At 44.4% G+C, this 26,424-nt stretch overlaps 1 protein-coding gene across 2 annotated transcripts in view; it reads right to left on the bottom strand.

Moving 5' to 3' along the window:
- Positions 1-26,424, bottom strand: part of MID1 (midline 1) — a 229,617-nt gene that overhangs the window by 130,530 nt on the left and 72,663 nt on the right. The window contains exon 1 of one of the 2 annotated variants that reach the window (XM_004709976.2): positions 11,493-11,561. The exons of the other annotated variant lie outside the window; for it this stretch is intronic. The gene's annotated coding sequence lies outside the window, so the exon portion shown is untranslated. Of the gene's footprint in view, positions 1-11,492; positions 11,562-26,424 lie in introns of those variants that run through there. 2 annotated transcript variants of the gene reach the window in all.

The raw sequence follows: 26,424 nt of genomic DNA, 5'->3' as shown, positions 1-26,424 counted from the left end.
ACTAGGGGGTCTTGCACACCCCTAAGTATATACTGGCCTTGGTCAGAAATACAGGACTCTCTCCCCTCTCCTCCTCCTGTTCTCTCTGCGTGGACCTGGCTGCTGAGATCATGGCTGTGTCAGAGGTGGGCAGGCTACCATACAATGTCTGACTCCTTTATTTTACTCTCTCTCCAATCTCTCCTATTCTCCGTGACTTTACCATAATGTTTTCATATTATCGCCTTACATTTGCACCTACAAACACCACCATCATTAGAAATGAGATAAGTCTAACACAGCAGTTCTCAACTGCGGGTCACAACCCTTTGGGGGTCGAACGGCCCTATCACAGGGGTCGCCCAATTCATAACATTAGCAAAATGACAGTTATGAATTAGCAACAAAAATAACTTTATGGTTGGGGGAGTCACCACAACATGAAGAACTGTATTAAAGGGTCGAGGCATTAGGAAGGTTGAGAACCACTGCTCTAAAAGATGGCAGAGCCTGCTGCCTCCCAACTCTGCCCTTCAGGGTCTTCCCATCTCACCCAGAGAAAACTCACCCCAAAACAACAGATCCAGAAAACACCATCTCAGTCAGGGACTTTATCTCCTCCCACATCACCTCTTGTTTATCTGCTCTGTGCATAGTCTCCTCGTGATTCCTCAAGCACTCCAAGGATTCTCCACTCCCCAAACCCACCTGACTGGTCATCTGCAAACCCACCCAGAGCCCAGACTCCTGCTCCCATCATAACCATGGCCCTGACTTCCACCTGCCACCGCCACCCCACCCCGCACTCCCCAGAGCCAAATTCCTTCTCTCCAGGGCATTCATTGCTGACAAATTAGTTTGTTTACTGGATGTGTGCACGAGGTTATAAACTCAGTGAGAGCAGGCTCAGCTCTTCCCTTTAAGAGCTGCACCCCCAGCCCTTGGAAGTGTGCTTAGCACAGAGTGGGACTCAAGCACGTGTTGACAGAATTACTGCATGTACTGAGGTGTGAGCTGAAACCAAAACAAACACAACGTAGCCCTTGTCTTCAACAGCCTCTGAGTGTATTAGACCAGGGATCAGTCAACAGTTTCTGTAAAGCAGTGGTTCTCAACCTTCCTAAAGCTGCAACCCTCATGTAGTGGTGACCCCCCCAACCATAAAATTATTTTCGTTGCTACTTCATAACTGTCATTTTGCTACTGTGATATCGTCATATAAATATCTGATATACAGAATGTATTTTCATTGTTACAAATTGAACATAATTAAACATAATTAAAGCATAGTGATTCATCACAAAACAAGATGTAATTATATAGTGTGAATTATTTCTGTGTTTTCTGATGGTCTTAGGCAATCCCTGTGAAAGGGTCATTTGACCCCTAAAAGGGTCGCAACCCACAGGTTGAGAACCACTGCTGTCAAAGGTGTCACAGGACCGCAGTAGGCTTTGCTGACCAGTCCCCACACCGCCATGGTTACGCAGCAACCACAGTAAACAATCTATACATAGATGTGTGTGGTTGTATGCCCAGTTCACAACACCTGGTAGTGGATTGGCTATGGCCGGCACATCTCACTTTGCCGGCCTAGCTATTAGAAGACAGAGACAGGCACAGCCCACCAGCCGAGAAAGGACAATCGTCTTAGAGAGGTATGTGTGAAATGGTGTGTGGGCCAACACAGTCCCATCGGCGGAGCCTGCAAGTCCAGATAGGTGATGTGATTTCACTCTGACATCAATGGCAATGACGGGACTCAAGTGCTTCAGTGCAACTCCTGTAAGAATGATTTACTAGCAGCTGCTCTGAACGGAAGGGTTTCCTTTGATGGCAACAGCCCTTGACACAATCCACAAGTGGCTGGACTGTAAGGACTGGAAACCTCTACTGAGAACCTAACACGGAGATGCCAAGTGAAGCTTAGCCAATTTTGCATGCCTGTATCCTGTCAAAAAGAAGGTGTCCGGCTTAATAGCTCTATTGGATCCCATTTCTTCCCGCTCTTCTCCCAACTCTCCCACAGTATAGAGATTGTTGGTTAAACTGCTTACCGATGTGTTATTCGTGTGCCACTTCCTGCTGCTCCTCCCTCTAAATTAGCCGTCTTTAAAGTGTGTGTGTAGACATTAAACAAACTGCCCTTTAGCCAAATCTTTGAGCCTCTCTCTGTACTTGGTCTTAGGAGCCAAGATCTGGCTCTGACTCTCCAATCAAATGGCCCCTTGTGTTCTTCGCTGCCATCGAATCAGAAGCTGTTCCTGGCCACCCAGTGCGTAATGAAAGAACAGTGTGATCTTGCACCGTTCCCACGCTCAGTTGTGGATCAAACCACTGCCAGGCCCCTTTTCCTAGTTCACCTTACTCTGAACGCTCCACTAAGACCAGTGCAGCATTCTAGCAACCCCCAAACCTCGAGATGCCACATGGAAGGCAGACACATCTACCATTCAATCACCATGAAAACCTCCATTAGAAACCAAAAAACCAAACTCATCACACCCAGTTGCTTTTGATTCATAAAAACACAACGCAACAATTCTGACTCATTGCAACCCTAAAGGACAGAGTAGAATTACTGTTCTTAATTTCTAAGACTGGAGAGCTTTACAGAAGGAGAAATCCTCATCTTTCTTCAGAGAAGTGTCTGGTGGTTTTGAACAGCTGACCTTGCAGTCTCAGCGCAACATGTCACAAGCTACACCAGCAGGGTTTCTAAAGACAAAGTAGAAGTGAACTTGTGGGATTCCCAGGCTGTAAACCTTTATAGCCTCATTTTTTCCCTAAAGAATGGCTGGTGGATTCTATAATGGTGCAGAAGGGGGCAGGGCAGGCTTCTTGAAGGAGGCATTGGATGAGGTGGTTTTAAAAGATCAAGCCAACAGAGGTGGGTGGGGCTGAGGTTTTATGCAGCATTCTCCCCCCACCCCCTTAACGCTAGTGATTTAATTTCTATACCTAATAAAAGAGAGCGAACGAGCTTCTTAGCATTTGCTAAGATGGAAGGAAATCGCACATGCACAGCATGGGGAGCAAAGTCTATAGCTCCGCCTCTTTGTCAATGATCTGAAGGGAGGGCTTGCTCATCACTCAGAGGAGGATGTGGGTCCGAGTCACAGGAATCCCTTGGAGCAAGCCCAATGGCAGTGATCTGCAGGTCACAGTTCTGCTTGTCCATTGCTGGCGCATCTAGAACAGGTTGAAGACCAGAGAGGGAGAGCTGCTCCCCAGTTCTTTCAAACACGCTCTCCAGTTGTGTCCAAATGCAAGAGATTCCGCTGTGGCAGGGACACAACATAAGGAAGACATCTTTGCAAGAAACTTCCTCACAGATTCAAAACTTCGGTAGAAAGCACCTCTTTAAAATGGGAAATTAACAAATGGCTGTTTGGGGAGAATAATGTCCCTGCTTCCTTTGCCTGCTCAAGAATCACTGACCTTTGCTGTTCTGATGCTCCCCATCACCACCACCGACTTCGTCTTGCACCTTGTCACAGCCGAGTGTTTCCAATGGTTTACTCAGCTGCTAAGCAAAAGGTTGGAGAGTTGAGCCTGCTCAGAGGGTGCCTCAGATGGAGGACTTGGTGATCTGCTTCCGAAAAATTAGCCAATGCTAGCAAGGGGAGCGCCAGGAGTCAGAGTGGACGCCGCCTTGGGAGAGGAAAGGTAGGCAGCCACACCATGGTTGGAAACAAGGAATGTGGAAGACCAGATTGAGGACAAGGAAAGTGGGAGGGAGACTAGCAAAGTGCTGCTCTGAGGGAGAAAGGCCAGACTTTCTACTCCTGTAAAGAGTTCCCGTCTCGGAAACGCAACGGAGGCAGTTCTAGCCTGTTACTGTGAATCAGAATTGACCCGGTGGTAGTGACTTTTGGAGTTTCCAGGACATCAGGTAGGCGTAGCTTACTGGAAACAAGAGCTTTAGTGTCTACATGGAATTCATGTCAAGATTGTACCACAGAGTGAGGTGTGCAGAGAAGGCAGTGAGTGAGTGAGGTCATGACAGAATGGTCCGTAACAGGACTTGGGTTTCAAGTTTTCAAAGGTATCTCATGCCTTTAACACAGTTGGGTCAGCTCAGGGATAAGAGCGAGACTAACTGGGCACACTCACAGACCTCCTGCAGAGAGAACACTCTGTCTAAACTTGTGGCTGATTGTGAATGAATGGCCTGAGCCAAAGGACCACATCCCATCGCTCCACCCTGCACCTGTGATAACACTGGGGCATACGAGGTTCAAGACTTCTGGACATAATGAAGAAGTAAGCCTAAGAGAGACAGAGAGCTAAGGATGAGGGCTAGGATAGGATCATGCCTTGACACTTGGGTGACCATTAAGGAGGATCTGGCCGATTGGAGAGCCTGAGCAGGTGGCCCTTTCTTCTGGGTTCCAAGCACCTTTATCTTGAAGCTGGATACGCATCCCACGTGGAGGGCTTTCCCAGAGTCTGGGAGGAACTTTTGTTGTTGCTGCTGTTGTTATCACATACGAAAGACCAGAGCAAGGACATTGAAGGCAAAGGCTCCTGGTGGCGGAGGAAGGCTATGGGGACATAAAGAGCCCGCCGTAGGACTTGGGCTTGAGAAGGAAGAGGTAGAATGCAGAAAGGGTTAAGACCAAAGACATGGAAGCTATGGGGGTGGGGGGTTGGGTGTATGTTTTATTAAATTCATCTTTGTCCTTGTTTCCCCCATGTTATGGATTCAATTGTGTCCCCTCCAAAATGTATGTTGAAGTCCTAACCTGTGAGTGGGATCTCATCTGAAAATAAGTCTTTGCAGATTTAACACGAGTTCATGATGGAGCAGAGTGAGTCCTAGTCCCATGAGTGATATTTTTACCAAAAAGGAGAGCAGACACAGAGACGCAGAGGGGAACAAAGGGCATGTGAAGATGCAGCCATAAAACAAGGGATGCCTTGGATTGCCAGAAGCCACCAGAAGCTAAGAGAGAGGCCTGGAACAGATGCTCTGTCAAGGCCCCTTGGAAAGAATAAACACAGCCTGTGCCCTCATTTGGACTTCTAGCCTCCAGAACTGTAAGCCAATAAATTTCTGTTCCTATAAGCCGCCCAACTTGTGGCATTTCGTTGCAGCAACCCTAAGCAATCAAGACACCCTCCCTTGAAGTAAGAAGCAAAATAATTGGCCCAAGAAATCCAAGCAGATGCCACATTCAACCTCAAGCCTAGGCAGTCACCCTTGCTGCCATCCCGCTCAGTAGCTCCTTATGGAATCTCACAACGTCATGCTTCATAGTCACTCCTGACTATGGCACAGGATGCCACTAGGGCACAATCGAGATAGTCAAGATTGTTAGCAGTCACCCCTAACGTCCTGAATAAAACACCTAGATGCCCTGTGAGACAGGAGTGGAAGATCCAACCCTTGGCCTAAGGCAGTGGATAGGCTTTCTAGTTCAGCTGCCCAAGGATACAGATAATCTAACAGTTGACCAAGAAGTAGGAGTATCTACAAAACACAAGTGGATGTATGCTCTCCCCTGTTTACTGCAGCACAGTTCACAATAACAAGAAACTGGAAGCAGCCCAAACACCCAACAGTAGAAGAATGGGTAAAGAAACTAGGGTGCATACACACCATGGAATACTATGCGTCCCTAAAAAAACAGTGATGAAAGCATGAAACACCGCCTGGCATGGATGGACCCGGAAACCATTATGCCGAGTGACTGACAAAAGGACAGAAACGGCAGAAGCCCACTGCCACAAGGAGAAACACCAATTAAACAAATCTTAGAGGCTAATTCCCAAAGGGGTCGAAAGCCTGCCATGAACCATACATCACCCCACTTGTACGCACTTCATAAGAACCACCTCTAAAATTGAGACCTCACATTGGCTGGGGTCACTCCCTCAAGAAGAGGGAAAGGGGACAAGACCGTCTACTTGATGCCAGACAACGTTGGGACTTCAACTAAGTCCACATGGAAGAAGTGCACCAGCTGGTGTGATCCAAAGATGACAAATGGCAAAATGTGAATAACATGAAGGGAAAGGTATCAGAGCTGAAATGGTGAACCCTCCATTTGTGGAAGGCTATGGAGGACAGTGGGGGCCCAAACACATCTGTAGAGTACCTAGTTGGATTAAACCTCTGGCAGATCACCTCTGGCCACGGTCAAGAGACATGAACAGCCTTGCTATCCGACAGAGATTGTTGTGAACTTGATTATGGTGGATGGAACTACAGTATAATATGATACCTGGTCAGTTGACCTCCATCTTGACCCATCGTGAACGTGCTCTAGGTTTTAAATATCTCCCTTGTTCCACAACAGAAAAATTCTCTCTGGCTTATTTTAATATTGTTGGTGGCCATTCCTTCCTTCCTATTTATTTTTTATTTACTTGTTTCTGCTTTTATTTTATTGTTTTGTTATGTTTCCCAGTTTGTGAAACACAGAAATAATGATGCACAGAGACAATAACTGATGCAATGTTCTATCAGGGGCAGGGTGTGGGGGGAGGAAGCAGAGGGAATTGGGGAGCAAATAATGAAAGCATCATGGGAGAGGGTGCCCTAGAACTGATTGTGATGATGTATACACACGCTTTATTAAAGTGATTTAACTGTGGAAGGGTATAATATGTGAATTTTATATCAAGAAAACTATTGGAGGGGGGGGAAATGTTACTGTCAGGTAAATCTAGAGAGAAATTAACTGGATTACTAGTCCATTGGGTGTATAGCAGGGGAGGTTGAGTTCAAGAGTGAAAATGTTCCCAAATTGATTGTGGTGATGATTGTACAACTCTTCGTGATGTGACTGAACTAGTGAGTTGTACAATATATGAATTATATACCAAGAAAACTGTTAAATAATAAACTAAAGAATTAGGAGTCTCTAAACCAAATGGCTTCCATGGGTTCAAATACCCTTTAGAACAGTGGTTCTCAACCTGTGGGTCGCCACAACCCTTTTGGGGGTCGAACGACCCTTTTACAGGGTCGTGTAATTCATAACAGTAACAATTTGGAGTTATGAAGTAGCAACGAAATAATTTTATGGTGGGGGGGGGTCACAACATGAGGAACTGTATTAAAAGGTCATGACATTAGGAAGGTTGAGAACCACTACTTTAGAATAAGGTGACATGCAATTGTCATCATGTCATCCTTGATTTTCTGATTCCAAGTTTCTGGTTTCAGCATTGACATTATAACAACGTAACCCAACTCTTGATGTTCCCCTAAGTGTATTCTACATTATGTCTACATATTCTGTGAAAAGTAATTCTTCTTCTAATATGGTGTATGTAAAAAAGAAAACAACAGAACTAATGATTCCGGGGGGACATGGGAGAGGGGGAAGTGGGGAAGTGAGGAGCCAACAAACCCAGGGACAAGGGAACAAGTGATCTAAAATCAATGGCAAGGAGGGCATACAATGGCTAGTGGGGCTTGATCAAGTGCAATGTAGCCTAAAGGAATTAGTGAAAGCCGAATGAAGGTCGAACATGACAGTGGGACAAGAGGAAAGTAAAAGGAAATAGAGGAAAGAACTAGGAAGCAAAGGAGATTTATAGAGGTCTAAATACAGGCACGTACACATGTAAATATATTTATACATAACAATAGGGACATAGATCTATGTACATATATGTTAAATATTGAGGTAGCAGATGGATGGATATTGGGCCTTTACTCAAGTACTCCCTCAACGCAAGAACACTTTGTTCTAATAACCCAGCATTCTGTGATGCTCACCTTCCTGACACTATCACTGAAGACAAAATGGGTACATAAGCAAATGTGGTGAAGAATGCTGATGGTGCCTGGCTATCAAAAGATATAACATCTGGGGTCTTAAAGGCTTGAAGATAAACAAGAGACCATCTAGCAGAGAAGCAACAAGCCCACATGGAAGAAGCACACTAGCCTGTGTGATCATGAGCTGTCGACAGGATCAGGTTCCGGCATCAGAAGACCCAAAACAAACAATCATATCTCTGCAAAAAAGGGGCGGGGGTGGGGGGAGTGGAAACCCAAAGCCCATCTGTGAACAATTGGACATCCCCTCACAGAAGGGTTACAAGGAAGGGTGCAGTATAGCACCGACGAAACATACGATATTCCGCTAGTTCTTTAATGCTTCCTCCCCGCCCCCCACCACTATCATGACCCAAGTTCTTCCTTTCAAATCTGGCTAGACCAGAGCATATATACTGTTATAGATAAGAGCTCTCTACACACGAATCCAAGATAGATAAACCCCTCAGGAACAATAATGGAAGTAGCTATTCTATGACGGTAGGGGAAAGGTGGGGGCTGAAAGGGTGAACCGATCGAAATGGTCAACATATACCCTCCCCCCGCCAGGGTGATGAACAACAGAAACGTGGGTAAAGGCAAATAGCAGACAGTGTAAGATATGAAAATAATAATTTATAATTTATCGAGGGTTCATGAGGGTGGAAGGGTGGGAGAAGGGGGAGGAAAAAAGAAGAGCTGATAACAAGGGCTCAAATAGAAAGATGTTTTGAAAAGGATGATGGCAACATATGTACAAATGTGCTTGACACGATGAATATATATATGGATTGTTAGGAGAGCTGTAAGAGCCCCCAATAAAATGATTTTTTTTTAATCACAGAGCCTGTGTTCTACCCACTAAAATTTTTACTTTTTGTCCCTCATTTTTGCACGGCTCTGAAAGCCTTCACTAGCAAAGAAATTAATAGCCAAGGATCAATTCCAGGTGGCTCTGAGTCATTGCCATGTTGGGTCTCAGGACGTGTCCTCCCATTTCTACCCCAATATCCTCCAGTATGAAAATCAAGTTTGAAGTTAAATTGGTCAAAATCTAACCTGAGATGACAAATGCACTGTCAAAATGACACAACGATATGCCAAAATCCCAAAAGAAAGCCTTTGGAAAAGGAAAATCCTAAAAATACCATAATTTGAAAACCACATTGGAAATGCTATAAATATATTTACTTGCAAGCGTCATCAATTTCAGAAACATGGTCAAGTCCACTGACTTAAACAGCCATACTTCCTATACCCTTCTTTTCATACAGGTAAGATTTAGGGGACTGTTTTACACCGTTGTTGGTATTTTGGGTATGAGACTGTCCCTTTTATCGATATCTATAACCATCATCAAGTCTATTCCAACTCATAAAGACCCTTTAGGGCAAGACATAACTGCTCCCTTGGGTTCCCAAGACTTTATAGATCTTTATAAGAGCAGACAGACTGATCTTTCTCCCTCAGAGGTATCGGTGAGTTTGAACTGCTCAACTTGCTGTTAGCGGCCAAAGGCTTAACCAACTACACCGCAAACTCTTAATCTATGATACCAAAAGCAAAAACAAAAAACCTACTGTCACATGGATTCTGGCAACCTTCTAGAAAAGAGGAGGGCGAATCCCTGAGTTTCCGAGGCTATCATGCCTCTTTCTCCTGTGGAGGGGATGGTAGCTTAGAACAGCTGACCTTGCAATTCATAGCCCAACCGGTAACTCACTACGTCACCAAGATTCCCTATTCCACCATAGGTGGAGCATTTCCAAGACCTGGGAAATGATGTTTCTATCTTGGATCAGCAGAAATAGTTTCAGAAAACTCCATTATTGAGCTGGAATCCCAGGCAGTCAACTTTGGTTTGGGGGACAGACACAACAGGCTCACTGAACTCAGCAGGAAAGTGCTCTCATCTCAAATAAACACAATCTCTCCACTTGTTGAGAAAATGATACTAGAGAAACACAACTAAAATGAGATACTTTCTTCCAAGCTGAAGTCACCGCCACTATTTCGAATAATATAATGCAGGCACTCGGCATCTACACAGTCAATCACGGGTTTTAAGGTGTGATTTATAAGGACTACGGAAGAAACACACTACACACCACCCCAAACTCACAATACTGAATAGTGTGCTCTCGCTGATTGGAGGAGCAGGCAAAACAAACAAATAAACTAACGAAATCCACTGCCACGGAGTCAATTTCGAATCACAGCGACCCTCCAGGGCAGCATGAACTAACTGCTCCCAATGGTTTGTGAGACTGTAAATTTTTACGGGAATGGACAATCTTATTTTGTGCTTACAGAACAGTTAGTTGGTGGGTCTGAACCCTTGACCATGTGGTTAGCAGCCTAACCCAGGGATATCCGAAACAAACATGGCCAAGAAATTAAATAAACAGAGTCAAATCTCGTCAATCAGCAGCATTCAGAAAGGCTAGAAGGTCACACCACAATGTACACTCTTTCTCACCCCAAGAAAGTAGCAAAGATGCTTCAGAGATTCTCAAAACCAAACCCACTCTCCACTCCCCACAGTCAATTCCAACACACATTGACCCTCGAGGATAGAGTAGAACTGGCCCCGTGGGTTTCCAAGGCTATTATAATATTTAGGGTGCAGATCGCCTCGTCTCTCTCTCTCTCTCTCTCTCTCTCTCTCTCTCTCTCTCTCAGAGATGTGGGCTGTACTGCCCAACTTTTGGTTAGCAGCTGAGCACCTAGCCACTGTGCCACCCAAGACTCCTAAGTGATTCCTATAGCAACAGTAGTAATCATACATTAAGCAGAAACAAGTGACCAGAAAGGTGCTCCAGAATCTTCTACAGGTAACACCTCTGAAATATCAGTGAGGCCAAACACTGACTCTCAGCCCACTCAACAGCTGTCACTTATGGGAACAAATGACTAAGAATTTCTGCCAGTTCCTGGCAACTAATATTCGGGAACCAGAAGGAATGATTAGGAAGGAGAACGGGACAAGAGATCAGCTTATAAGCACTGTGGCACCAGCCTTGAGTTTGAAAATAGTTCATTAGCACAATAAAAATTAGGGAACAACGTGCCATGCAAGCGAGTACTGGAGAACCATGTAAGACTTTTGAATTTCACCAAACGTCAATCAACCTGGTGGAATTTGAGTCTGTTGAATGAAACGGTTAACAAAGGGTTTTCGGTATTTCCACGTCTGTCTAGAACCCACTCATTTCTTAGTTATTGGATCTCTAACACCATCTTTAAAATAATCACACGCTCACCTGCCCACGCAACCTGATTAACAATGAATGAACATGCAGGCAAAAATTCACTTGGAAGCCCGGCAGACGTCTTTAGGGATAGAAACACTTTCCTGATAAAAACTAAGGGGGAGGGAGGAATGGGAGCAGGACCACCCGGGTTAGTTATTTTAATTGAAACTCAGTATTCCGAATTCACTGAACAGAAGGCTTAAATAATACCTTCTGGGGGTTCATTTCTGTGAGCAGACAAGCAAAAAGATGCCAATGGCAACGCGACCACACAGCCCTGCTTTCTGGAGGAACCAGGCACTAGCCCCCTCTCTCTTCGCAGTGAGGAGACCAATATCAGCAGCCTCCACAGAGCAATCTGTTCTATCGAAAGACCGATAAACCCCGGAAAAACAGGAAGCACTCAATACTTGGATCCCTAACTGCTCTCGTAGCGTAGCATCTGCCTAGATTCTTAGAAAGAGATCGGCGTGAATACCCACCAATGGGCTGCACCCTAGTTCTTTTTGAAGAAACATCGCCGTAGGCAGAGGCAGAGGACCCAAGAAACGACAGTCAAGCCACTGAGCCCAGATGATGAGTGGCAGGCAGACTGGAGCAGTCCTGTGTCTGTGAGCACGTCAACAGCGAAACACAACAGGAAAATCGACCCGACAATTCCAGGAAGGCCAGCTCCACCTCGTCCACTCAGCTGGGCTTGCTGAGTCGAAGCCTCCAGACTCCCTCTGCTTCCCCCGCTGCCTTTTCCACGGACCACACTGGGACTGCCCTGTCCCCCCGCCCACTCGACACCAACTGTAACCAACTGAAAAAGGCAGCTAGGGGCAGGTCGACATCCACTGAATAGCCCACCGATTGGGCACCAGGTTCTGCACTTTTGCTGCTACAGGGCAAGGCTGGGTCGGTATCCTGGATGCCAGCTTTCCACGCCGCCCACAGGGCGGGGGCTGCCCAGCCAGGGCCAGCCATGCAGTCCTTTCAGTTTGGCATGCTGCCTGAAAATTTGTGATCAATATTCTTAGTATGAACATCTTATTATTGTGGCTGTGCCTTTTGGAATAAAGTTATTATGTCTGGAAGGAATGCCTTTTACGGTCCCAACAGGAAAAACAATCTCCTACAATAGACACAATAAAGAAGAATCACTTTTTCTGCTCCAGAAAGAGAGATGTAAGGTCTATAATGCCCATCAGCTATTTATAATACATCTAAGTATGAGGCTTGCATGTGTATACACACACAGGCAGACACAGACTTTCCATGTATACACATTCATGTAAATCTATGTCATAGATGCACTTATGCACTATATCTCTCATATGCATCCTATGTAAGTCATAGGCTTCTCTGGTCTATGGAAGCATAAACTTTATACATGTGCATCTAGAAGGGTCCCAGGTGATAAAGTGGCTAGGCACTCGGTTGCTAACCGAAAAGTTGGTGGTTCAAATCCAGTAGCACCTCTGAGGGAGAAAGGACTCGGCTATCTGCTCCTGAAAAGATGTCAGTCTTAAAAAAAAATGACAACCTTGAAAATCTCTATGGGGATCAGCTCGCCGTTAACAGTAATTACAACCTATGTATGTACATGTGTGTGTATAAACTAGCAGCCATGGGGTCTATCCTGACTCACGGTGAGCCCATGTGTGTTAGGGTAGAATTGCACTCTATACAGTTTTTCCAGGCTGATCAGATATCGATTTCCAGGTTTTTCATTTGATGACCGCCAAGTGGGTTTGAACTGTCCACCTTTCCATTTACAGTTGAGTGACTCAACTGTTTGTGCCACCTGAAGACTCCATATACATAAGAGAGAGCTTCAAAACATTGGCAGAGACAGAAATTTCTTCTCTGGCTTTTTAAATATTGCTGGTGGTCTTTTCTTTCTTATTCTTTACTTTTATCTCTATATTTTTTTCTTTTTTCTGTTTCATTTGATTTTTGATTTTTTATTATTTTTTTAGGGATCCTAGTTTATGACTGGACAGAAGGAGTGGATGCACAGAGACAATAACCGATGTAATGGCTTATTGGGAATGAGGGCAGAGAGAATGAAGGGACTTAGGGAGCAAACAATGAATGCGGGAGGGAGAGGGAGCAGTAGAACTGACTGGGATGATGTATAGACAACGCTTTTAAAAAGCTTCTTAACTATGGAAGTGTATGGTGTGTGAATTTTATATCAAAACTATTTTTTTAAACTTGGTGGAAAATTTCTGATCGCTCACATCCATTTCACCAATTTTTCAAAAATTCTCCTCCTATAAGAAAACTATGCTGGGAATCCCACAGATCAGCCTCTACTATGACAAAGAAAGGGTGAGTAGAGACTGGACAATAGTCTTTTAAAACTTGCTTGTCTAAAGGAAGAAGGCGAAGTAGATGTCTGAAAAAGCCACACACACAATCCCTAGCACTGCAGTTCTTCTGAGGATGTAGTTTGTCAGGATGCAAGACAAGAAAATGCAACTAAAGTAATCACCAGACAAGTGTCAAAAGAGGAAAACAACCGGATGGTAACTCTGTACAATTCCATTTGCCCACCAGGCCCGTGGACTTCCCCAAAGGAATTCGTCAAATAAGTCTTAATCAAATGTGGCAGTGAGTGGGAAGCACGGCTGCTTCCCTGGGACAGCCTGTTTGTTGTGACACTGTCTCTTTTTGAGGTCTTCTCCAAATTTCCCAATAAACTGAAGGGACCTCAGATGTTAAGACATCAAAATGCTGCCATATGGCTGTAAATCATACTTCCGTTTGTCTTTCAGAAATTATTCAGCTTCACACATGGATGGCTTCCTGAAGAAGTCTTCGTTGTCCATTCAAGTGACGTGTAGACCTCATCAAACACTGTTTTATTTTTTTTTTCAAACACCATTGTAAAGAAGCTTTCATGGAGAGATTTCTCAAGCATTGTGTTTAAAAAAATAAATTTGAATTGTCAGCTTTTCTACTAGACCTGCCTCCCTTGTCCATATATTTTGGCACCATTGTGGAACATTAGCTTCAATCGCTCAAATTGAAACCTCAGGAAACAATCATTTACTCCACCCTTCCCTCCCCCTCCTACTACCCCCAAAGAAAAACAACCAAAAATGTCCTTCTGGTTTACAATCTCTAAGGAGAATCACCTGACAACCTCTGTTCAAAATGTCTACTCTCAGGGGACTTTGGGCATTGCCAGTCTTTTATATTTCAAGTACGAAACCCTGGTGGTTCATCCGTTAAGCATTCATTCAGCTGCTAACGGAAAAGTGGGTAGTGCAAACCTCCCCCCGGTTCTTCAGAGAAAGACTTGGCCCTCGGCTTGTGTAAAGCGTACTCAAAACTCACTGCCCTGGTGTCTGTGCTATGGGAAGGGCTCACTGCGGGTCAGAATCAACTGGGCAGCAACAAGTGTTTTGTTTTGTTTTGTTTGTTTTTTCGAAAGAAATAAAGCAGTCAGTTTCAAATGCAAATGATTCTGAACCTATTGAAAATTAGGGGCATCCATGAATTTCCTTTCAAAGGCGGAGGCAATGAACTTGAATAGAAAGGAGAAACGTGAGAACTTGTCACACCTAGTCCCTGGCACAAGTCAGAGTGGAGCCCTAGCCAGGGGAATCCACACATGGTGGTAGAAATGGAAGCCACTGTATATTTGAAAAATATTAGAATTGTCCACTTTTCTACTAGTCGTGCCTCACTTGTCCATATAGTTTGGCACCACTGTGCAACATTAGCTGCTGTGAAAACATCTGCACTGTCTCCTGGAGGCTTTTCCATAGTCATTTACGCATCCATGTCACTGGTGCTGTCCAGTTGATTTTGACTCACAGTGAACCAATGTGTTCACCGAGTAGCGCGGCCCAGTCTCATTTTCTTGGCCCTACAAGGAGTGCTGGTGGCACGGTAGGATAAGTGTTGGTCTGATAACAGCAAGGTTGGCAGTTTAAATCCACTGATGACTCCAAAAAAAGATGAAGCTGCCTGTTCCCTTAAAGACTTACAGTCTCAGAAACCTTCAGGAGCAGTTCTGCTCTGTTCTGGCCTATAGGCTTGCTATGAGTCAGACTCAACTCCAGGACCAGGGTTTGGTTTGGGGTTTACATCTTTAGAGAAGCAGATCTCAGGCCTTTCTTCCACTGAGCCACTGGGTATGTTCCAATGATCCACCTTTCAGTCCGCAGCTAAACACATAATGGTATGGACCACCAAGCCAAAAAACCAAGCCACTGCCATCGAATGGATTCCAACATACAAATCAGAACCTATATGCCTCTGGGTTCCTATAGGTTAATGGACTCTGGCGACCCTATGTGGGATTTCCCAGCCTGAAAATCTTTACCGAAGGGAAGTGCCACACATTTCTCATGTCAAGCGGAGCTGGTGGCTTTGAACCACCAACTTTGCAGTTAACTGCCAAGTGCACCATGAGGGTACCTTAGAAATGTGAGGCCTTTGAAAAATTAGACACCTATGTGCATCAAAAAAAAATCAATTATGAGAGTAGCAATACCAGGAAGGTAAGGGGAAGGTAAGGAGAGAAAAGGATCTACATATAACCCCCTCTCTAGGGGACAGACAACAGAAAAGTGGGTGAAGGTCAGTGTACGACATGAAAAAATAATAATTTATAAATTATCAAAGTTTCATGAGGGAGGGAGAGTGGGGGAAGGGGGAAATGAGCTGATACCGAGGACTCAAGTAGAAAGAAAATGTTTTGAGAATGATGATGGCAACACATGTACAAATGTGCTTGACACAATGGATGGATGGATTGTGAGGAGAGCTGTATGAGCCCCCAATGAAATGATTAAAAAAAGAAATGTCCATACTATGCTTTTTATAAATCTGATCCCCTTTAGCTTTGAGCCAGCAATAATACCAAGAATTCAAAGTTATACTAGTTATCCTATGTGAAGTATAAATAAGGAAGCCTAGTAGGGCATTGGGAGTTTCGGAAACCCACAGGGGCAATTCTACTCTGTCCTATAGTGTTGCTGTGAGTCAGAACTGACTTGATGGCTGTGAGTTTGTTTGTTTGGAGCAGAGATTTCAGGAGCCCTGGTAGCATAGCAGTTACCTATTAGGCTGCTAATCGCAAAGTGAGCAGTTCAAACCCACCAGCTGCTCCGAGGGAGAAAGACAGACATTTCTACTCGTAAACAGTTACAGTCTACAAAACTCATGGGGACAGTTCTACCCTGTTATAGGGTAACTATGAGTTTGGTATGGACTCAACCCCAGTGAGTTTGGTTGTTGGGGGGTGTGTAATGGGCTGCCCATTGAGCTACAAGGTCCGCCTCTCCACGAGAGAAAGTCATGGCCGTCTGCTCCCCATAAAGACTTAGTCAGAATTGACTCAGTGGCAATGGTTTGTGAGACATTTCTATATCCATTTATGGCACTATGTCTACATGTGTATCAAATCCTCCACTGGTCTACAGTGCCATCGGTTTTTCTAGCCCTAGGCAATATGTATGCAGATATATGTGCACACAGCCGCACCCTGAAGCACCTTTTCACTGTGCCTTTGGGTCTGACCCGCAAGATAGAATTCACTGATCTGACTGCCAGTTGGATCATTCCTCCCCCACCAGGGAAGCCTTCTTTCCTCTGTGCAGGCAATTCCCATTCCAAACTCTGAAAAAGCTGCCACTCCGCTGAAAACGGACCTTTTGGAAACACATGTTACTTTGGGCACCGTTTTTGTAACTTCCTTGATAGAAAATTCCTCTCGAAGGAAGAGGAAGGGCCCTGCCCTCCCCTTATGATCCTTCAGAGGGTGAGGGGTCAGCGAAGCGCATCCACAAATCAACCCATGGTAGGTGGCATTTCACAATTGTTCTCAGGATCCTGGGCCACCTGAAGTTCAACCACAAGAACACACAGGCCAGAGTCCAGTGTGGCTCACTGAGGGGGAAAGGATGCGCCTGGAGTAACTGACTCCTATTGTGGGCCTCGCTCCAAGGTGACCACTCCTTTTCTGACAGAAAACCCAGTTCTGGCAACTTCAAAGGCAGCCAGTCCCAGAAAACCTCCTGCACACAATTGCCTGGAGCAACGTGTGATCTTAAAAGAGAGAGAGAGAAAAAGGAAACGAACCTTTTCCTCGCAGCTTCTGGTTAACTATTATGAGGAACAAGCTTTAAACATTTCCCGTGATCACTGAAGCTCTACAATCAGGGAATGAAGTCTTTGGTTGTGTTTTGCTTGCTTGCTTGCTTTTTTTACAGGCAACAGAAAGAGGAGTGATTCTTTTGTCCTGAATTGTTATTGTAAAGCCCCACGTGAAAGCAGCCGAACATCGGACCAGGGCAATGAATAGAAGGACAGCGTTGCTGACACACAAAAACAGGATATTAGTGCTGCATTGGGGCTGAGCCGCCACAGAACAAAGGCCGGGCTTCTTGGGAGAAATTTGAGCACAAATACTTTTAACAGACATTTAAATGCTAATGGATGAGCTCCAGTTTCCCAGACTGTATGTCACAGATTTTTCCACGGGAGGCAGGAAAATTGGGTTATCACTGGTCCCTACGAGTCAGAATTGAGTCACTGCTTGGAGGTTTCATAAAACACATACAACCACAAAAATACAACACACACACAGGCAATTTAACTAAAATGTGGTGATGTGATAATTACTTTAAAATTGCATTGAATCCCCACCCTTTTCAGCCCAGGATCTTCTTGTGGAAATTTCTGGATCTCAATTTTGATCATATCTCAAATAAGAGGCTGTTCTTATTATAATAACTTTGTTGACAGTATGGCTTTATGGAAACTGATTAAAAAGAAAGCAAACAATCACTGCCTATGAAAGCATACGCTATTTTAAACTTTACAGTAAACCCCACGATATCTAGAACTCCCAGGAAAGTTCCAGAAAGAAATCTGGGTTGGGAAGAAATCACCAGAACTATTGTTATAATGGATTATGGTTTTTGTCCAGTCACGATAGCAACAGCGTTATTATTTTTCTGCTAATGCTCCTAGTACAGTAATACCCTTAAGTTTCTAGAATGTTGACTTAGCCTGTTGTACAGTGATGAATTATTCTTATTGTTGCAAGTTGTAGCCTAAAATGGTTCAGAGAAATAAATGCATCCTAAAACCTTTACTTTTTGAAGCTCATGGCCGGTCAGAAGAACAAACAAATCTGTGTTGAAAGACCAGAATCACCTTAGAGGCAAGACTTCACATGCTCTTGCCATGTTATGAGGAGTCTCCAGTACCTGCAGAAGGACACCAGGCTTAGTATAATGGAGGGTCAGCATAAAAAGAGAAAGCTCCTCAATGAAATGGGTGCAACAGTGGGTTCAAACATACCCATTGTGCTGCTGTCCCGGACGTGGAGGGTTGCATCTTGTTGTATGCAGCGCTCCTATGAGTCCTGACCAACTCCATGGCACCTAACCACCACCACAAAACTCAAAGCCTTTAGCAGTCAGACAAGACAATATATCCGAACACTCGAACTTCTTTGAAAATTCCAGCCTTTTTTTCTCTTGAGTCTGGTAGTTTCCTCCCTTTCCCAATATTCCTATGATTGACAGCTCAGGGAGAGACTGATGGCTTTTTTCCCCCCACTCGGGATACATTTCTTCTTGCTTCCTCTCTGATGTGCTGTCAGAAGACTCAGGGTCAAACCCTGAGCTCCACAGGCCCAAGCGTGTTGATCTAGTTTTAGGCTGAGGCATCAGTATGGTGTCATGCCAAGAAACAAGGACACTGGAAGCAGATAAACTTGAATCCAACCCCCCCAACCCAGGCATTTCCTGGCAAAGCCCGGAGGAGCCTGATACTCGACAATCGCAAGCTCAGTTTCCTTATCTGTTCACTGTGGACAATGAGAGCAATCTCAGCCTGTCCTCTGAGGAGGAAGGGAGGCAATCTTTTCAAAGTGCCTAGCCAACTGTAGTTCTTATACCCTTCTCCCGGCTTCTCAAGAATCACGTGTTCTCACTCCGCTTTCAATAATCATAGGGAGACTTTATTGGAAACCTCTTCTAATCATTTTTAAATGCGGAAAGGATTAATGCTTATTGAGTGTCTTGGATGAGGGAACATTATATAAATAATAAAGGAGCTAGCATTCTGATTAGCATTCATTATACTTTAAAATAATGGCCTTCACATAGGCAATCATGCATTTCCTAGATTTTGCTAGACTTCTGTTCATGAAAATCCACCTGGCACCGTTCCTTATATGAAAAGGCAACATGATGAAGCGTTGGAAAGCTGTGGCCTCGTGAATCTTTGTAGCACTGAACTTTTGTGATGCAAAAGCCATGAACACGGGGGGCGGGGGGTGATGGGGGGGGGCGGGGGGCTCAAACATGCACACAGGGGGTTCAAAGCAAGAACTGTGGGCCCGAGAATGACCTGAGCATGGGATCGTGGGATGTTACCCCAAAGATAAAAGCAACGGTGGCTATGTAGCGAAGGTTACCTTGTAAGTGCAGAAAGAAATTAATAAAGAGCTATAAACCAAAAAAACCCAGTTTTTAAAATCAGACCCATCTGCAGGTTTTATCTGGATTTCCTCACCTGATACCTCTCCACCACCACTTTTGGGGGTAAAATATAAATAATGAAACATTTGCCAGGGTAGTCATTGTTCATGAACAATCCGATGCCAATGGCATTCACTATGATATGTATCATCATCACTGTTAGTTTCCAAGGTTGTTCATCTCCCTAAAGAGAAACTTGGCAGCCCTCGTGGTGTCGTGCTTACCAGTTCAGCTGCTAACTGCGAGGTCAGAAGTTTGAAAGCGCCAGACACGCCTCAGGAGAAAAACAGAGAAACGGAGCTTTCTACTCCCGTCGAGAGTGACGGTCTCCGGAACTCACAAGGGCAGTTCGACCCTGCCCTATGGGGTCTTTACGAGTGGGAATGGACTCGATGATGGCGAGTTTGGTTTTGGAAACAGAAACTGGGGTGGAATAAATGGCAGGAGGAGAGCCCATCCAGAAGCTCCTCATCAGAAAGACTTGGCAATTTACCTCCAAAATACTACCCATGAAGCGCAGGTCGACTCTGGTACACAAGGGGTCTCAGGGTGTTGGAATGCCACTAGTCTAAGCAGAAACGTAGTGTCTTAGTCACTTCGTTAAGCAACGGTCTCCCATTTCCCTCTCCTCTCAGGCCCTGGCCTCTGTGCATTTGCCTGTCCTAGATATGCCAGTTAAGTGGGATCGTGCAGGATTTGTCCTTTTACCTCTGATTAAGGTGCGCCTGACCCAGGCCATGGTCTTCTCAATCACCTCCGGTGCATATAAAAGTTGAACAGCGAATAGGGAAGGCCAAAGCAAAACCGATGCGTTTGAACAACGGTGTTGGCAAAGAATATTGAAAGCCCCTCGGGCTGCCAGAAGAACAGACGATCTGCAATGGAAGAAGTACCACCAGATGCTCCTGAAAGGAAAAGATGGTGGGCCTTCCTTCATCTCACATACTTCGGACATGGGATCAGGAGAGGCTAGTCCCCTGACAAGGACATCCTGCTTGCTAAAGATGAAGGCCCTCAACAGGATGGACGGACACAGTGGTCGAAACAAGGGGCTCAAATGTAAGCCGACTGTGAGGATGGTGCAGGACTACACGGTCTTTGTTCGGTTGTACATCTGGTTGTCAGGAGTTGAAACCAATATGAGGGCAACCTGAGAACCACAATTTCACTCAGCATGTTTTTACGGTTCATCGATCTTGCAGCTTGTATCAGGACTTGATTTCTTTTTATGACAGTTATAGTCCATCGTATAGGTAGATGACATTTTGTTTATTCATTCATCTGCTAATGGGCATTGGGGTTGTTTCCATCTTTTGTGGAATTGGGCATAGGTTCACACATATGGCATGTGCACCGCAGCTATTGTCGATATGTGTTTGGGTCCCTGCTTCTAAGTCTCCTAGGTACAGTGCTGGGTCATAGAGTGATTCTATTTAACTTTTGGAGGAACTGCCAAACCCAGTTGCTACAGTGGACGTGCCATCCACCAGCAGTGGATGTGGGTTCCAACTTCTCTGCATCCTTGTCAACACTTGTTTTTCTCTTAGTGGGAAGAAAGGAGTTTCTTCTCATTGCAGTTTTTACTGTCGTTTCCCTAATGACTAATGTCTACCTCCTTTAGAAACATGTCTGCTTACGTCATAGTTCATTGTGGTGTCTTTGTGTTGCGCTCAATTGCTTTGTCTCTCAGGAAGAGGCCATTTCGAGAAGGAACGGAGGGAAGAAGAGGTACAACGTAGAGAGAAATGATAAGGAGTGGCCAGGTCTTCATGATCGAAGAGGATCAAGGGTGCCTTGAGACCTGAAGATCCCCTTGCTTGAGAATTCCTACTGGTGTCTCTTATCGATTGATGTGTGTTCCCTCGACAAGGATATGGTGAAGTCCTAAGCTCCAGTACCAGTGTTATCAGTCTTGTTCTGAAACAGGGCCTTTGAAAAGATTATCAATTAATGTGAAGTCATACATGCAGTGGGTCCTTATTCAGTAGGAGTAATGCCCTCATCAAAGAGAAGAGATGCCCTGGGAAGACAGCCAGGTAAAGAAGGAGACAGATGTTGGAGTGATACAGCTGTAAGTCAAGGCTCACCAACCACCATCAAAAGCTGGGAGACAGGCACAGGCAGATCCTCCAGGAGACATGCACTGAACAGACACACACACCCCCACCAGCTGTGAACCAGTTAAGTTTCTGTTGTTTTAAGCCGCCTTGTTGGTGACGCTTTGTTACAGCAGTCCCAGGTAACTAATACAATGCCTTATTCACAAAACTGTAATAGCTGGCTCGTGATGCTTTAGAGTCCATCGCTTTAAGAACAGGTTACCAAGATGATAACAATAGGAGAAGCAATTTCTGTGGGAGAATAAAGGGTTGATATGGCAGCTGCAACACAGGCCAAATGAAGGGCTTGGGAATTCTGGGGGTGGGTGCCAGAGACACAGCAGTGAAACCAACAACAGGTTTCTTGGAGGAGAGGGTGGTGGGAGTATGCAAGGGGTTAGGAAGCACATCATTTATTAAGTGTGAGTTAGTCCCTGCCCAAATACTTTTTGACCTAAAGACTAAGACTTAAACTGTTTCCTTGGGAGCTCTAAATCTGTAAACTATCTATCTATCTATCTATCTATCTATCTATCTATCTATATATATATATATTTTTTTTTTTTTTTTAATTTCAATCCGGGTGAGAAAAAAGTCCCACAAATGTTATGAGGATTTACTAGCCTCTGATGATTTTTAAAAAAATACTATTTAAGCAGACTAAACACTGAGATATGTGTGTGTGCATTATCAAAATAGGTTCCCTTGCTGAATGTCAAAGGGGTACGTAGGACGAAAACGAGTTATGTGCCTTCATCCTCCTCATTGCAGCCACTATGACAATTCACCTCATTGCGAGTCTTCCACGTTTCCACCGGCCTTCTTCGTTCCAAAGCATGATGTCCTATTCCAGGGGTTAGTCTCTCCTGATGACACGTCCAAAGCAGTTGAGGCAAAGGCTCACCATCCTTCCTTCTAAGGAGCATTCTGCCTGTACTTTTTTAAAAGATTGCCTAAGCTTTCTTAAAATGGATATATACTTGTGGAAGTAAAAATGAATGATACGTGGAGAATGTATCACATTGTTATATGAGAAGACATGGGCTCTTTGAACAAAGCATTTAGTGCCTGAGTTGCCATCTTTATGGTAATGATAGGCTGGTACTTTCTGGCTATGTAGCTTCTTTAGCTTGTCTTTATTTATGTAAACACATACTTGAACCGGGCACATCACCCAGCTGTTCTGCCAGGTATCAAGATCTATTCTTTTCAAGTGTCTCTCTTATAAATAGATGGAATTGTTTCATGTCATAGCTTCAGTTTTCTTCTGTAGAGTACAGATGATGAAATCGTGACTCACTCCCTGGGCACTGGGCAGAGAAGTACGATGGAATTGGGGATGCCAGTGATTGAACCAAGGGCAGTTTTGTTAAAATGAGCCATGGACAGCTCAAATTTCCCCTGATCAGCCAAAGCCAAACCACCCCCACCCAAAAGAGGCCTTCCCACTTCCTCCCATCCCTGCCTCTGACCTAGCTGCCTCCAGAAGCAATAAGGCCTCATCGTGATCCTGAGTGGCAGCTCCAAGGATTAGATTCAGGCTCTTTGCAGCAGTTCTTTTATTCACATTAGCCCCCTGCAGTGTGGAACTCCAAAACCTCTATTTTCCCCCCTCTACAGGTCCACCCTGCAGCTAACAAATCCTTAGTGAATCCCCAGGGAACACAGCTTTTCTCCCCACTGGGTTATCAAAGGAAAACAAAACAAAACACCAGGCCAACCACAAAATGATGAATATGGTAATGATGGAGGTTTTTTAGGATGATGGGCAACTTCCTAGTCCATTCATCTCTGGGACATGGGAGCTCATTTGCTGCTTCATTATTAAGACTTCACATTCCCATCAGTGAAATCTTGCTCACAATGGCACAATTAATCATTTCGCTGAATGCACACAGTTCGTAGGGTGTGTGTATATACATATAGCCATGAAAAAATATTTTAAAACGCTCAAAACTGCTGAATGAAAATCAAGGCCAGCGCCTTTGTAATCAAGCACAATTGCCTGCTTAATGATGGTGTCAAAAATATACCAGCTGGCTCCTCTGCTACTTGAGAACTTCTTGCTCCTCATTTCCTGGTTATCTTTAGCAAAGCATTCCCCTTTCACTTCTAAATTATTTTTGTCACAGTACGTTTCCTTCTCGGTACTACTTTAAGAAATAGTCAAAAGTATTGTTCAGATGCTATGAAAATATGTTTCACGTGGAGAGCAAATGTTTTGAGAATGATGAGGGTAACGAATGCACAAATGTGTTTTATACAATTGATGTATGTATGGATTGTGATAAGAGTTGTATGAGCCTCCAATAAAACGATTTCTTTAAAAAAAGGAAATATTTTTCAGTTCCACCTGGCAGGTCAAAGGGGGCCTGGGGGCGCGTCGTGGCTATGTATGGCGCTGCCTTCTGGAGGGTCAGCAGTTTGAAACCACCAGCTGCTCCATGGGAGAAAGGTGGGCCTTTTGACCCCCATAAAGAGGGACAGTCTCGTAAACTCACAGAGGCAATCCGACCCTGTCCTGAGGGGGCGTTATGATTCAGCATCAACTGGATGGCAGTGAGTTTTGGTTTGGGACTTGGAGGGTCTGTAAGGGGGAACCTTCTTGGGAAGATGGGAGTCAAGTCATAGAGCATTCCCTGCATTCATCTATTTAAACGCCTCTGCCTGCCTGCTCCAAGTCTCTCTATTATCCTCAGGAAGAGCCAAAGCTCAAAGTCCCCACTGCTAAGTGCCACTCATTCCAGGGGAAGGCTCCGGCAAGCACTCCCGAAGACATTCTTCCATCCATGCAATTCATTTCTGAATGGGAACTAAGACCACAGCAAGGAACAGTGAAACCTGATTTCATTCACATTCTCTGTATCTGGGGTATGTGGGGGGCAGGGGTGGTAGGTGGAGGGGGAGCGCAGGGAGGGTTGTTCTGGCTAATTTGATTTTCTGGTTAACTGAACTCTAACTAGAAAACTCTTTTTTTTTCTTTTTCAAATTCTCCTTGAGAGCATGTTTCTAGAATGCGTGGGCCTACACTTTGAAGCATGATCGCTAATGGAAAGGTTCTAAAATCGTGCTGGCCCTCAGGGCCATCATTGTTAAGACCTAGATTCATTTAATAACAGATAGAAAAGATTTAGGAGATTGAGAACAGTTGAATGTCTACCGTATCCATGACAATGGATTTTTGCAGTAATCTTCAATACTCATATTGATGTCTTTCTTGTATATCACAAATCTCCTGGGAAAATATAATGTATAAAACTTGTGGTTACGAGACAGGTTAAGAACTTTGGCAAAATTAAGTCCGATGGGGTTTTAGGATTATTTGAATGTTAGAGGAAATGGATAAAATCCCCTCCATCTCTATCCGGTGCTCAATGGGCGTAAAAAAGGAAAAATAATCATTTGCATATAGTACTTCGCACTGATTTGATTGGCACAGGTGGGAGATAGTGAGCTTGTCCGTGACTTTTCTGTATGTATTGCAGGTCTTTGAGAAAGCTGGCCCCACCTGTTCTCAGGTCCGGCCCCCATCTGGGACTCCTCATTGTGATTCCTTGTAAAATTTTATAGGGTGCTACCTGAACTACACCAAAGGTATCATCATACTCAATCAAATTGCTGCTCACAGAAATCCTGCTTTTTGGTGAAGATGGCTGTAGAAGGGATTCCTTCATTGGGTAAGAAATTGGGAAAAGGCTCAACTTCACAATTTCAAATAGTTTATGCTCTATCTATCAATCTCACGAAGGCCTGGTGGCCTAACAGTCAAGCCTTCAGCAAACTAAAAGGCTGACAGTTCAAATCTACCACTGGTTCCTCAGGAGAAAATAAATGACAATTTGCTCTTAAAGATTATAGCCTCGGAAAACCTATGGGGGTAGTTCTACTCTGTCCTATAAGGTTGCTCTGAGTCAGAATTGACTCAATGGCACAAAGCAACAAATACACACAAACACACACACATGAGGGGGCCTTCAAAAATAACGGTTGGTTTATTGGAAATAATCTTCATTTGCAGTGTTGGACTATACTTTCCTATGTTTAACACACAACACCAATGGTTGATATGTGATGCTATAAAAGCCAGGCTTCTTTTGAATCTCCTTTGGATTGTTTCTTCATTTATCATCTATTGTTTAGTAACGATACATGCCCGATACTTTATAGAAATCTTCTGCAAACCCCAGTCCTGTCTAAACAGAAGAAGGCATTGTGGCCCATTCTGCAGATGATAAAACAACAGTTCAGAGTTAAGATGATTTTCCCAGGACCACATAGCTGGCATGCAAATGAGTTCCGTTTAGAAGCTGGATTTCCTGGGCATCATGCTGCTACATCCACAAGGATCTGGGAAGTATGGATTTATGACTACATTGTAATTGAAAGGATGGCTGTTTCAGCATTGGTCATCCATTGTGGGATTTCACAGTCTGAGCGCTCCCTATTCACCCTTATAAAGGCTGACATCTGGATCACATTGGCAAGTGGGTGCTTTCAACGTGAGCGTGAACCATTCACTCACAGATCTCCCCCAAGGATTATTTTGGAAAAGAACTAGCTTGTCACCCATCCTTTCTACTCAATGAACAATTAGCATGCTCACAGGAGAAACTTGTTAATCATCATTCATGTTTCCTAGAATCAAGGTAGATATTTTAAAAATTTCAAGCACATGAGGTTTCCATTTTATTTTAGGAGACACTGGAAAGCCACTTGTTCACTCCATTCATTACACCCTGCTCTCTATCATAACCGGGGTATAACCCCCCTGACCTCAATTGGGACAAGGTTGTCAGAATGGCAGCACCCTACACCCC

This window comes from Echinops telfairi, unplaced genomic scaffold (assembly GCF_000313985.2).
Source record: "Echinops telfairi isolate 266 unplaced genomic scaffold, ASM31398v2 ScPeMD7_53;HRSCAF=182, whole genome shotgun sequence".
NCBI classification, from domain to species: domain Eukaryota; kingdom Metazoa; phylum Chordata; class Mammalia; order Afrosoricida; family Tenrecidae; genus Echinops; species Echinops telfairi.
This window is presented reverse-complemented; position numbering and strand designations above follow the sequence as displayed.